The sequence below is a fragment of the Cavia porcellus genome, unplaced genomic scaffold (genome assembly GCF_034190915.1).
Source record: "Cavia porcellus strain 051 isolate PalLab524CR breed Dunkin Hartley unplaced genomic scaffold, mCavPor4.1 scaffold_25, whole genome shotgun sequence".
Taxonomy (NCBI): Eukaryota; Metazoa; Chordata; class Mammalia; order Rodentia; family Caviidae; genus Cavia; species Cavia porcellus.
In genome coordinates this window covers 29,736,626-29,750,377 of record NW_026947508.1, presented here as the reverse complement: position 1 = coordinate 29,750,377, position 13,752 = coordinate 29,736,626, and the positions used below count along the sequence as shown (strand labels likewise).

Below are 13,752 nucleotides of genomic sequence, written 5' to 3'. Positions count from 1 at the left end.
TTCCAATGGCGCGCGGTCGAGCCTCCACACCGAGACTTCTCTGTTCCTATTTTAGCGCCAGGACCGCATTCTAAGTTGGATTCTCTCAGCCCAGTTCGTTCCTGAGTCAGCAGAGTACATCTCTACTGGTTCGTATCTCCTTAGTCCGCATCATTCCTGGCCTCTGAGCCGAGCGTTTCAGAGAGCCTTCAGTAGCTGCTGCTGTCTGTCCGCCATGTTCTCCGATCCCCCCTTGCCCACGAGTTTGATTGTATCTTCATATGCTTAGTCTGAATTTTCCAATTCTATAAATTACCCATCAAATTTTTTTCTACTTTTTACTGAGATTGTTGCCCTTTGCTTCTTGACTGCAGAAGTACCTTGTATATTATATACCAACCCCTGTGAATTTTAAATATTGAAATTTTTTTCTCCTAGTATAATTTTGCCCAGTGTCCTTAAGAACACCAAACCCTTAAATTTGACTTAATCGATTAAATCAATTCAAATCATTCACCTTTCAAGGCTATGATGATTTTGAAGATAAGTCAGGAATTGCAAGGTGTCAGATTTGGTGACTAAGGTGGATAAGGACCCACAGGTCCTCAGAACTGCTTTGGAAAGTAGCAAAGACCATGGGGTAAGTGTGTTGAAAACTTAGAACAGATATTTTGAAGAGAATGTGTCTTTGTTTGTTTGTTTCTTTCTTTGTCTGTCTTTTTGAGACAGGGTCTTACCACGCAATTCAGGCTGGGCTTTGAGCTCACTATGTAGCCCAGGTTGGTCTCGAACTTGCAACAATCTTCCTGCCTCAGCCTCCCGAGTGCTGGGATTACAGATTACAGGTGTGCATCACCACACCTGGGCAATGCGTCTTTTACTGTAATAAACTTTAACAATTTAAAGCCAGATGAGGTAGCACACAAGTATAATCCCAGCACTCAGGCAGCTGAGGCAAGAGGATCACCATGAGTTCAAGACCAGCATCAACTACATAGTGAGACTGTCCCCAAAAAACAAAACAAAACAAATTTTAAATATTCACCATATACTTCAGTCACAGTGGGTATGTTCATCTATATCCAGTTTACCTGGGACAGTACATGGACTATCAAAGGAATGAGTACTGGATAAATAATGTAGTAAATAAAACTCTAGTTTCCTTTCTCATCATAGAAGAAATTCAATAGGAAATTTTATTATTATAAAAAAGAAAAAGTACCTCATAATGTTAAGAACATTTATATTCAAACTTCAAAGTGTCTTCTAAGGTCCTCAGAAAAAAAAGGACAGCATCACATCTTCAATATTACTAAACCATAACTTAAAATTCACAACATAGCAATCATCTGGGTCCAGAATCTCCTTCCTCTTGATCTTGTTTGACACTCTCTGACACTAAGCCACCCAGCATTGCTCCTCTTATTCTGTCCTGATACTGAAGCACAGAAATACTGCTATAGAAAATCTACTAGGGGCCAGGGATATGGCTCAGTGGCACAGTGCCCGCCTGGCAAGCTTGAGATCCTAAGTTTGATTCCCAGTACCACCCCTAAAAAAGATAATAATCTACTCAAAATCAAATATCTAAGAGGCTTAACAGACAGAATAACAGAAATGCTGTGAATATTGGATAGTTAGCTAACACTACTAAAGACAGCAAGGAACTAGTAATAAACTACTGAAGCTTACCTACAGCACTTCTCAGTACCACCTCCTCACCTCCAAAATAACCTCTCAAGTCCTCTTGTGGACGACTTTCTTCCTCTCTTCCCTTCCTCTTACGTTCCTCCTTTTCCTTTCTCCACCCTCCTTCTGACACTTCCTACCACTCATTCTCTGAGCTCCTTTCTTCTCTTTTTATCAGGTGGAACAGAAAACCAAATCCTCTCTTCATCATTTATCATACTCTTCAAAAAAAATGAGTGTGGGTTTTAAAGCTAGAAATTCAGTTTTCAACTCCATTCCCATTAGCTTTAAAAATAATTATCTGTATAACCTTGATAGATTAAACTATGCGCTACAGTTTGCTCAACTAGAAAATGGGAATATAATCACATCTTCACAGAATTATAGCAAGAATTAAATCAGATAAGATAAAACTTGTGAATTGTCTGCCTAATACCTGCCACCGCAATCATCTTCCACAATGTGAATTTCTTTCCCTGCCTAGGAAAATGTTATCTAAACCTTTGTTATATTTTCTATGAGAAAGGAGACCTTTGTTCCTTGCACACATTTTCTACACAGAGGAATCACCATTCTGAATACAGAAAACACCATTATACACAGCATGGCTCAAATGGCTGCTTATCTTGGGTAGTTTCCTTGACTTTAAAAACAAGTGAAGCCAGGTGTGGAGGCACATGCCTGTATTCCCAGCACTTGGGAGGCTAAGACAGGAGAAGCAGGTGTTCAAGACCTCTTTAGTTTACACAGCAAGATCAAAGCCAGCCTGGATTATACGATGAGTCCTTGTCTCAAACAAACAAACAAAAGTACAGAGAAATTTGAATACATTCTTGAAACATAAAGTAATTAGTGATAATTATAAGCTAAACATTAAAGAAGCACTTAAAATTCTATGTAAAACAATAAAAGATAAGACATTGTAAAAAAAAAAAAAGACACTATTTTAAAACTTGGCTTGAAGTTGCTTAGTAGTTTGGGCCATAAGAAATAAATGAACTATCTCACAGGACTAATTCTCTAGTTAGGGCCTAAGTTATGGCCTCAGCATAGCGGCAGGCTAGTGCCAGTGTACATTGTGTAACACACGAAATCAAACACACAGATGGAAGAAAAAGGATCGGAAGTCACTGAGTAGGAAAAAAGAAGCCAAAATTTGGCTGGGGATTTAGCTCAGTGGCACAAGCACCTGCCTGGCAAGCGTGAAATTATAAATTCAATATCTGGTACCAAAAAAAAAAGAAGAAGCCAAAATTTTAGTTAGATGTAGATTCAACACCAAATATTAAGACAAAGTTTCATTAAAGAAAACAAAAGACAATATTGAAATGAAAACAGAAAATTCAAAAGTAAAGATACATGTTTTGAGAGCAGAAGAAAAAAAAAAAAAAACTTCAACATCAAACCCTAAGGCAATAAATGCAAAATTAGAATGTATTACAATACGGAAATTAAAAAGAACAAAAACCTCAAGAACTAGAGTTATGGGTGTAGTGCAGGTTTTTAACTGAATAACAGCACAATCTCACTGGGCTTAAAAAAGGAATTAAGATTTGCCATGCATGCAGTTAAAAAAAGGAAGGAAGAAAAAAAAAAAAAAAAGGTGCTTTCAGCCTGCAGCGACTAAAAGGTTAGGCAATCTCTAATCAAAAGTCCCAGAAATGTTCAGATTATACTCACCGCCCATCTCTGAAAACTATGACAGCATTCAGCTGCATGACAAACTTGCATAACAGACCTGCAACAGGCTGTTCCTGTGACTATACTTACTGGAGTCTTCCCATTGGAGTAAGTGCAGCTTCCACGCAGAATAATACAAAAATCCCAGTACCAGAAAGAGGCAGAGGGCTAGCAGCAGATTGCGCACAAATACCAGGAGTCCCATCTTCACATGATTTACAATTGTCTACATGATCTAAAAGGGAAAAAATAGATCTTAGAAGTTAAAGTAATCAAGGCATGGAGGTCATGCCATGGCATCTTCCAAGCCACTCATCTTCATCAAGGCCTCAGCATCACCCAGCAGCCAAGCCAGTCATCCGGGCAGTCACACAGGCAGCCTCCTTCATCCCAAACATCCAGCCATTGGTCAAGCAGGCAACTGTGGCCCCCCAAATAAACCTCAAATTCCAACCCCTTCCCACCATCACTATGCCAGTCCACACCATCACTGTACTCCCAGAAAACCAGTTTCCTTGCCTCCAAATTTACACTGTCCAGATCCATTTTGTGCACAGCACACACAGTTATCTCCTTAATAACACAAAATCCCATAAAGTTATTCCCCTGCTCAAAGTTCCTTGTATAACTTTTCCACTACTGCTGAAACAAGGTACTGAATACCTAATAGTTTAACCAACACAGATTTCTTATGTTAGGGTTCCAAAGCCCAGTGTCTGGGTGTAGTATGGCTTAGCAAGGTCCTTTTGCTTAGAGTCTTACAAATCCAAAGCTAAGGGACGGTGGGGCTGGGCATCTTTCTCAAGGCTTTGGAGAAGAATCCACTCTATGCTCATTCTGGCTACTGACTTAGCTCAGAGGCTCCCGTAACAATGCTGGTTCATCAGGCAGGGGCCCATAACCCTCTCTGACTTTCCACACAGCTCCCCCTCACCCATGGCATACTGAGTCTCTCAGTCTTTGAATCTCTCCAATTTACCCTTTTATAAGCATCCTGCTTTTGCTTTCAGACATCCGTTCTTTGTTTTTTAGGGCTCAAGTGACTGCATGGATCCATCTGAATAATCCAGAATAATCTGCCTATAAAGGGTCACAGCCTCCATTACATCTGAAAAGTCCCTTTTTGTATGTGAGGCAACATAGTTACATGGTCCAGGGGTGGATGCCTGGACATCTTTAGGGGGCCATTTTGCCTAACACACTTCTCATTCAATTCTCCATTCCTCTGAATAAAGTAATTGCCCCAAAGCCTGGCAGCACCTGACTGAACCCTGATTTACTCTTTAACTCATCCCCTACTTCTCCTTGCCCAGTAATGGCAAACTTTTAGAGCTTTCAATGACACAAACGGCCACCGCAGCACACTTGCCATAGATTTGTCAAGCTCCATGCCTTCGTGGAGTTTACACATAATGCTATACTGATCAGAGTAGCTAGGTAGTCTGCGGCCTCTGAGCAAGAACAGTCACCTCTCTGGGGAGCTACCTCATCTGATGCAGCCAAATGGAACAGAAGACCTGAACTGGGGCACTTGGTCATTCATATGTGCTGACATTGAGTCAGCTCATCTCTCTGACCAGGAACAGACGTCTGACCCAAACTGAGCAATTAGGTTCTTCCCACTAAGAATTTAAAAAATTAGGAGCTGAGTGTGACTCAGTGGTAAAGTGTATGCTTACCATGTCTGAGGCTCTGGTTTCAATCCCCAGTGCTCATGTAGTACACACACACACACACACACACACACACACACACACGGTCAAAATTAGGCGTAGGGAGGTGAACTGACAGTGATGTTCACAGTAGGAGCCACAACCCCCTGTGACAAGCCACAGTCATGCGCAGACCATGGTACAAGGGGTGGATACTATGTGTAGGCTGAGGCAAACAGTAGCTTGTCTTCAAAAAGGAAAATGCAGGAACTGTGTTTTAAGAGAAAGAAAGCAAAGATCACTGGGTCCCAGGAGGAACATGAAAAACAGAGCCAAAAAAAATGTGTTTTTAAAAAGGAGACAGTTGCTTAGCACATATAAGGGTTCAATCTCTAGTGCCAAAAAGGAAATAAATATAATAAAAATTGTAAAGGAAGAAGCAGCAGCTTCTGTATCTGACAGCTTCCAGACCCAGCTTCGTTCCCCACAGGCTTGTCCAATTCTTCCTCTGGAGACGTTTTCATCCACCCAATTATCCCTGTCCTCTTTGCTTGCACTGGTTTGAATACGGCTGCCTGTGGCAGATCCTGGAGTGACCCTCATGGCTCCCGCCACCTTCCCTGGGTGTGGGTGGGACCTGCCGTAAACAGAACATGGTTGATGTATGTTCATGGCAGAACATCTAGGGGCACCTAGATGTAATTAAGGTAAATTAATCAGCTGGGTAGTCCGAGTTAATTAAGAGAGAGATTATCCTGACTGACTGAATCGTGAGAAGTCCCTAAAAGAGAGATGAGGGAGAAGCTCCCTGGTAGGCTTGATGCGGTAAGCAGCTGTGTGGAAAGCTCAGACAGCAACAAACTGCGCTCTGCAGATAGGAATCAAGGCCAGACTCGAGCCGGTGCTTGCCTCTTCACACAAGCCCCTAGGAAGCAACTGCCGCCAGCAACCTGTGCGCATAGAAGCAGGTTCTTCCCAGCTGCATCTCTGGGTAAACATGTAGCTTAGCCAGGTGTGGCGGTGCACACCTGTAATCCCAGCTTGAGAAACTGAGGCAGAAGGATCTCAAGTTCTAAACCAGCCTGGGAAATTTAGCAATTCCCTGTCTCAAAATCAAAATTAATTAATTATAAAAAAGGACTGGAGATGTAATGCAGTTGGAAGTCCTTGGGTTCAATCCCAGTACCGCAATAAGATAAAGCAAAACAGATTTCAGCCTACCTGGGCTGGGAGTACACTCAGTACTGCCAGGCACTTGCCTAGCATATGGGATGACCTGAGTTCAGTCCCCAGTACTAAATAAATAAATACAATCTTAAGAAGGCTGTCTAGCCAATACTTTGGTTACAGTCTTGTGATCAGAGGACTCATCTCAGATTCTCCTGGACTCTTGACCCATAGACGCTCTGAGATAATAAGTCCATTAACCTGCCATGTTTGTGGGGATGGTTTGGCACAACAATAGAGAGCAAATATGTTGCCTTTCTCACCACTTTGGCTGAATCAGCAGGCCTAAGGTTTTGTGTCAGGAGGCCTCTGTTCTGCTGACAGCTTTACAATGGTTTTCTTGGACTCTGTCTTCATGGTGTGTGCTATTTAGTGATGAGTAGGGTTTTGGTCTTTTGTATGTGTTTTCACGCAGGGTCACGCTCTGTAGTTCAGGCTGGCCTTGAACTCACTATGTAACCCAGGCTGGCCTTGAACTTATGGTGATCCTCCTGCCTCAGTCTCCTGAGTGCTAGAATTATAAGTGTGTGCCTGTCTGTGATATTTTAATTCTACCTGTACTTAAAACACCACATGGTGCTTTTACTTTATCCAATCATTGTTCATTTACTTTTACCCAGCTATTTGCCCTTTCCAACCCTTCATGTTCCTGCATGTGTCCGCTTCTTTTTGGATTTATTTTCATTGAAAACTTCCCTTTAGTTTTTTTTTAAATAAGGATCTCATTTTGTAGTTTAGTCTGGCTTTAACTGACTATTTAGCCCAGGCTGGCCTCAAACTCATGGCAATCTTCCTGCTTCAGCCTCCCTGGTGCTGGGATTGCAGACATGCACCAAAATGTCCTGCTTATCTTCTGAATTTTATCATTTTTATAAAACAGTCCATTATCAGTCATGAGATCAATAGTGCTTGTTTTTTGGGGTACTGGGGATTGAATATAGGGCTTTTTCACTGGGCTACATCCTCAGCCCTTTTTTTATTTTGAGCCAAGTCTCACTAAACTGCCCAAGATGGGCTCAAAACTTGTAGCCTTCATCCCTCAGCATCTCGAACGCTGGAATTACAGGGATTTGGAGCCACACCTCACTTGAGTTTGTGTCTAGGTGACTTTAATAAGTTCTGGAAATTTTTCAGTTACTCTCTTCAAATATTTGTTTTTTCTATTCTCTTTTCTTTCTTTTTAGGACTCTATTCTATGTATTTGGGTCTTTTCGCCATGTCCTAAAGCCCTCTTCCTCTCTTCCCTATATTTTCCATTCTTTTCATTTTCTTCACACTTCAGTTTCAATATTTTATACTGATGCTATCTTCCCGCACATTAATCCTAGAATCCGCTGGGTGCAGTCTGCTGTTAGGCTCACCTGCTGTGCTAAATCAAGTTATTGCATTGATCTGTTTGGGGATTTTAAGCTGCATTTTAAATTTTAATTGTTTTATTTTTTTCAGGATTGAACCCAGAGCCTTTGGTATGCTAAGCAAGTGCTCTACCATTGAGCGCCAGCTCCAGGCCTAAATTGCATTCCTTTATTTTTTTCTTTCTTTCTTTTTTTTTTTTTTTTTTTTTTTTTTTTTCTCTTTTCGGCAGTTCTGGGGATGAAACCTAGGGCCTCAGGCATGCTAGGTAAGCATCTTTGAACTACAACCCCCACTCATGCATTCCTCTATCTATCTATCTATCTATCTGTCTGTCTGTCTGTCTGTCTATCTATGTATCTATCTATCTTTGGTGCTGGGAAATGCATTCCTTCTCTTTCTTTCCTTTTTGCAGGGCCCCAGGTTGGGTAGTTAGCTATCACTCTACCACAATCCCAATGCAAAATCTTGCTGTTCTACAGAGATTTCAGTTGTATGAACCAGTAAAATTCATTTGTATGAACCAGTAAAATTTAATTTCTGTTTCAGCCAGCTTTAGTTAGGTTCCTGTTACATAGAACTGAAATTCCTAACCAATAGTGTGAGCTATCCCCCTTCCTGATGTCAACACAGGTGCAGTGGCTCCTGGTGTCAAATACAGTCATCAAATCCAGAGAAGTGGGCCATGTGCGTCTCTTTCTATTAGGAGGGAAAATCTTTTCTAGAATCGTCAGCTCAGGATGCCAGGGATGTACCACACGCTACCTGAAATGGGATGAATATGGACAAGGTAATAAAAATTTCTGTTCATGCCTAATCTTGGGGAGTAGGTCATGTTTCCTGAGCAGAGACCTGTAGTGGCTGAATATCCAAATGAAATTGGGGCTCTGTCTTCAATATAAATATGAGAAGGGGCCAGGAGTAGTGGCGCACACCTGTAATCCCAGCACTCTCGGGTCTGATGGAGAAGCATTGCAAATTTGAGCGTAGCCTGGGTAAGAGCAACTTGCCAAAATCCTGTCTCACATTGAAAAAGTAAAAACAGGCTGAGAATGTAGTTCAGTGCAAAAGCTCTGGGTTCAATCCCTAGGAGAGAGAGGGAGAGGCAGAGGGACAGGAGAGGAAGACAGAGAGATTGGGTAGATAATCAACAACTCTTACTTCAATAAAAAATATATAATTTTCTGTAAAAAAGTGCGTGTGTGTGTGTGTGTGTGTGTGTGTGTGTGTGTGTGTGTGTAGGAGGCGGAGAAGGAATGGTACATATCAATCTGTTAACATGATTTAAATTTGGGGATGGTGTGATGAATGGATGTTTTCACTTATAAAATTTTTATTAGCTTATATTACTTTGGTAATTTAGCTTTAAAGGGACTGCTTCAATCTGAAAATGAGATGCTCAGAAATAGAGACGTGATTCCAAAAAAGTAGAGCCAGAGAAGCATATGTTGGTATAAACCAGTGCCAGACCTGATCCCTTTCACACACACTCAGGTACCAGCGGGAACTTCGTTTCTACTGGAGATTTGGGGGCGCAAGGCTATCTGAGCCTGAGGCCGTAAAATATTGACACCATCCCACCCCTTCTCTCACACTTGCAAAGCTGCCTTCATATCACAAATTGGCCCCCTGTGCACATTTTCCTAGAGGGAAAGGATGTGATGGACGAGGCGATGTGAGCATGCTGGTCCTCTTGGCAGTTCCATCTCTCATCGTAAGTTACTATGTTGGTTCTTTAGCTCAGAGAGCAGGATACGAGCTGAGCTGGTGTGATGTACTTCCTAACACCCAGTAAACGGCTTCTCCCTTAATGCTCTTAGCGTAAAATATATAAGCCCGGACTATGATGAATTTATCAAGATAAATGTCATCCCTGATACCACGTGGCAGCTGGCCAGCCCGCCCGCCCTGATGACACCTCTGCCTCTTCAAGCAGAGTTCTTCCCAATCCTGTGCTTCCTAGACACATTCATCTCACCAGCTGTCTTCCTCCATCTCTCACTGTCTTTCCTCTATGACTTTGTCTCTATCTCTATCTGTCTTTTCCTCCTACACCCCTTAATCTTCCTTTATTTTTCCTTTCCCTTTTTCTTCTTTCATTTCTCATTTTAATTAAATATAGAGCTGAATAATAGTATATACCAGAGCCCAATGCCAAGTACTATGTTGGGTTATAAACTAAAATTATTTTTTCCACAAGCATGGTAACACATGCCTGTAATTCCAGTACCCTGGGAGGCTGAGACAGGAGGATCACAAATTCAGGCCCAATCTAGGCAACCTATTGACTTAGCAAGACCCTGTTTCAAAATAATAGCAACAACAGGAACAACAGATAAAACGGCTGGAGGTACCAGCCCTTCAGTCCACAGTACCACACAAAGAATTGTTTTTTGACCTCACAATACCTCTAAAAGGTTTTTATTTTATTTTACCAAGAAGAAATGGAGGCTTGTGAAGCATAGGTAGTTATAATTTGAATTTTAAAGATTTTCTCTGTTTAATTTTCAATTAGTAGCTGGGCGTGGTGGTGAACTCCAGTAATCCCAGCACTTGGAAGGCTGAGACAGAGAACTGTTGGCAAGTTCAAGACCAGCCTGGGCTACAAAGTGAGCCCAAGGTCAGCCTGAACTGTATAGTGAGACCCTGTCTCAAAAAGATCAAAACTTTTTTCAATTAGTAAATTAAACACCCTATGTTCCCTTTTCCATAGAAAATTCAATTTAAAAATACGTTTACAACGGCCATCTTACTTTTGGTTGTGATTTGTCTGGGCCAGAAGGAAAATCCACCTTGAGTATGCTTATTCTTTCCTTAGGCTGGAGAAGGAGACATGAAATGGATGAGAAAAGCTATATTCTTGGGTACTAGGAATTGAATCCACAGCCTTTGCACTTACCTATGTTCCCAGCCCTTTAAAAATTATTTTTTAGAGCTAAATATGGTGGCACATTGTCTTGGTTACTTTTTTTCTCATTGCTAGGACAAAATTCTTGACACCCTAGACAAAAGAAGAAAACATTTATTTAGCTCACTGTTTGTGGAGGTTTCAGTCCATAATCAGCTGCCTCCAAGGCAGGGTGGCAGGGCACTGGGGCAACACTTCAAGGTAGCAGCCAGCAAAAGCAGCCAGAGCAAAATGGAAGCAGGAAGAGGAAGCCTCTTTTCCTCCCTTCTATTGTATACAGACCACCCCCAGATCCCAGAGCATATGTAGCACTCACAAAATCTCTGTGCCCTCCTCACATTGTATTAACCAGAACACACACCATACTATACTGAGGACTGTAATCCCAGTCCTCAGGAGGCTGAGGCATTAGACACCAAGAGTTTGAGGCTGGCCTAGGCTACATAGTGAATTCAAGGTCAGCCAGAACTCATAGTGAGACCATGTCTAATTAACTAAGTAGCCCAAGCTAGGCAATCGAATGTGTGATTCTCCTGTCTCTGTCTTCCAGAATGCTAGGATTTCAGGTGAGCACCACCACATCCATCTCTTTTTTTGGGGGGGGTGGGGGAGGATGTGTTTTGTAGTTATAATCGTCTGATGCTCCCTACGTAACCTGAGCTAACCTCAAACTCTCCATCCTCTTTCATCAGTCTTATGAGTGCTGGGATTGTAAGCGTAAGCCACCCTGACTGACTGGAAACAAACTGAAGATGTATCTTTCAGTAATGTAGCTCCTTTCTGCTCTGGCCTTGCCCTGTCCACTTTGCTGGGAGCAGGACTTTACCCTGATTTGTCTGGTACAATCTTAGTCTTTCTCATGGAAGATGTGACCTCTGCCTCATGAGGCTGAACACAATTTCGACACTTATGAAAAATAAAGACAATTTTTCAACACCTATATTTGTAAACTTTCAGTAACTTTGAGGTGGAGGTTGTGATAATGTTGAGTATGTCCCCTGAAAGTCCACTCGGGTGTTGAATTAGGCTGCTCAGTCCCAACCGCTAGTCTTCTATGATCTAAGAAGATGATGAGGCATGGGGGCTGGGGATTTAGCTCAGCGGCATAAGCGCCTGCCTTGCAAGCAGGCAGTCGTGAGTTCGATCCCCGGTACCGGTAAAAAAGGGAAAAGACCACAAAAAAAAAAAAAAAAAAAAGATGATGAGGCAGAAGTAAAAAGAACTCCTTCCATATTGCTCCATGCAGGTCTGGGAGGAGCAGAAGAAAAAATCAAGCTCTGTTTGGGTCCCTTCCACACTTACTCCAGCACATGAAGAACGCTTGGCTCTTGGAGATGCCAGTCCCAGGACTTCGGTTCTAGGCTTCAGAAGTAGGCAGCAAAGCCTGGGCTGAAGGTCAGAATGCAACAGCAGAGAAATCCCAGGGGCAGACTCTGATAATTCATCACCACGGATGGAAATCAGACAAAATGGGCCTGGGTTGGGGCGGGGTGGGAAAGGAATCAGCCTCACAGCCATGCTATCACCCCAAACCCATTCCTGTCTATAGTAATTCCAGGAAGGGATCTATTATTGGTTGACTGGCCTCCAGCACCTAAAGGTTGTGATAAATGATGGCTTCATTTCCTTCTAAGAGCCTCCAGAATTTCTCTACTGAGTTGTCTATTCTGCAGCCTTCTAGCAGAGTAGGGTCCATGTTGGAGCAACTCTTATTAAAGTGTGTCTGATTTGCATATATCTGCATACACTAGAGTCTCTCCACTCTAGTTTTAATATAAATAGATTGTTCAAAGGAAACAGAATTGTTTTATTCATTTATTTCTCTTGCTTTTCCCTATTCCTAGGGTTTCAGTCTGGCATTTTCTCCACATGGCTGCAACCAGACTCCCCACAACCAAGGTTTGTTGGGAGCATCCTATATATTTCTCTCCAGTTCATTTTCCCTGTCTGTTTGTCTTCTAAAAGATACTTGAAAGGCTCAGAGGGAGTCTGCCTCTTGGTTTTGCACGTAGGGTCAAAACCTTCGAGCTGGAGTCCCTGGAGCTCCCACGACTGGCGCCTTGGAGACTGCTAAGGAGATGGGACCCGGTTTTGAAGACATGGAAGAGAGATGGTGCAGAGAGAACTCATTCTGAAATGAAAGGAGTCCTGGGTCTCTAAGCAGCTTCTAAAAATACCATCTCCAGCGCAGGGGGCAGGGGGAGGGGAAATCGAGCGTGAGAAGAATGGAGATGGGAAGGAGGTGGGGGACGCAGGAGCCCTTCTTCAGGTAGATCTTATTTCAGAGACCCCGCGTGCATCCAGGAATCCGGCAGGTGCCACACCCCCTTTTTTGCCTCAGCAGCCTTCTGCCTCTCCGGCCTCTGGTGGCGTTCGAGCCCCGCCCCCATATGACCTTTCTAGGAGCAAAGGAAGGTCAGAGTGCAACATCTATTCCTCCTATCACTACATACTGTCCGATAAGTTAAAGAATATGGGGGCTGGGGATTTAGCTCAGCGGCATAAACGCCTGCCTTGCAAGCAGGCAGTCGTGGGTTCGATCCCTGGTACCGATAAAAACGAAAAAGACAAAAAAAAAAAAAAAGAATATGTGTGCCTGTGCTCATTCTGCATTCACACACGTCCCCATCCCCAGGTATCCTCAGCACAGAGCATGGCACCCAGGAAGTGTTGTTTGGAGGGGTGAGGAGTACCTCTATGCAAAATGACACGGACACTCGGACCTCACAGGCCAAGTGGATGCAGGTCTCCCAGTCATCTCAAAGCCTCTTCCGCAATTATAGCGTCCAAAGGGAGAGGGGGTGGGTCCCCCAAGAGGAGAGCTCTGAAAAGCCACAAAGTGGGTGGAGCTTTCTCCCCTCAAGTTCAGCTCGAATGGTGAAGCTCAATAGCTGCCACCTCCTTCATCCTAAAGAGCCCCAGCCCTTCCTACCACCAAACGGTTAAACCCTTGGATTGCACATAAATGACCTTCACTAAATAGAGGTCGTGTCCCACGTTTTCTTGTGGCTTCTCCAGAGCTGGCTGAACTCTGTCTGGGAGGACGGCTCCGCCTCTGTTGCAGATGCCTCCGATTCCCGGCCGCTGCGCTTCTTGCCAGTCTCCTGGGGTGGGAAGAGTGGGCTACTCAGAGGAGACTCCAGCTTGCACACACCGAAGACAGAGATGATTGTGGGGTATGCTCAGGTGTCTTGCCAGTAGTAGCAAGAACCCAAAGAACCGAAGGTTCTGCAAATCTCCAACACCCCTATCTCGGCGTCCACA

General features: G+C 43.2%; 2 long non-coding RNA genes across 2 annotated transcripts in view; one reads left to right on the top strand and one right to left on the bottom strand.

The window, feature by feature from the left end:
* The window catches only part of LOC134473006 (uncharacterized), a 32,551-nt gene that overhangs the window by 8,032 nt on the left and 10,767 nt on the right, over positions 1-13,752 (bottom strand). Inside the window, exon 2 of the long non-coding RNA XR_010043092.1 lies at positions 3,439-3,583. This is a non-coding gene — a long non-coding RNA (uncharacterized LOC134473006). The remainder of the gene's footprint in view (positions 1-3,438; positions 3,584-13,752) is intronic.
* On the top strand, positions 5,094-13,641 carry LOC134473007 (uncharacterized). The gene is made up of 3 exons (XR_010043093.1): positions 5,094-11,883; positions 12,333-12,387; positions 12,501-13,641. It is a non-coding gene; the product is annotated as an uncharacterized LOC134473007 (long non-coding RNA).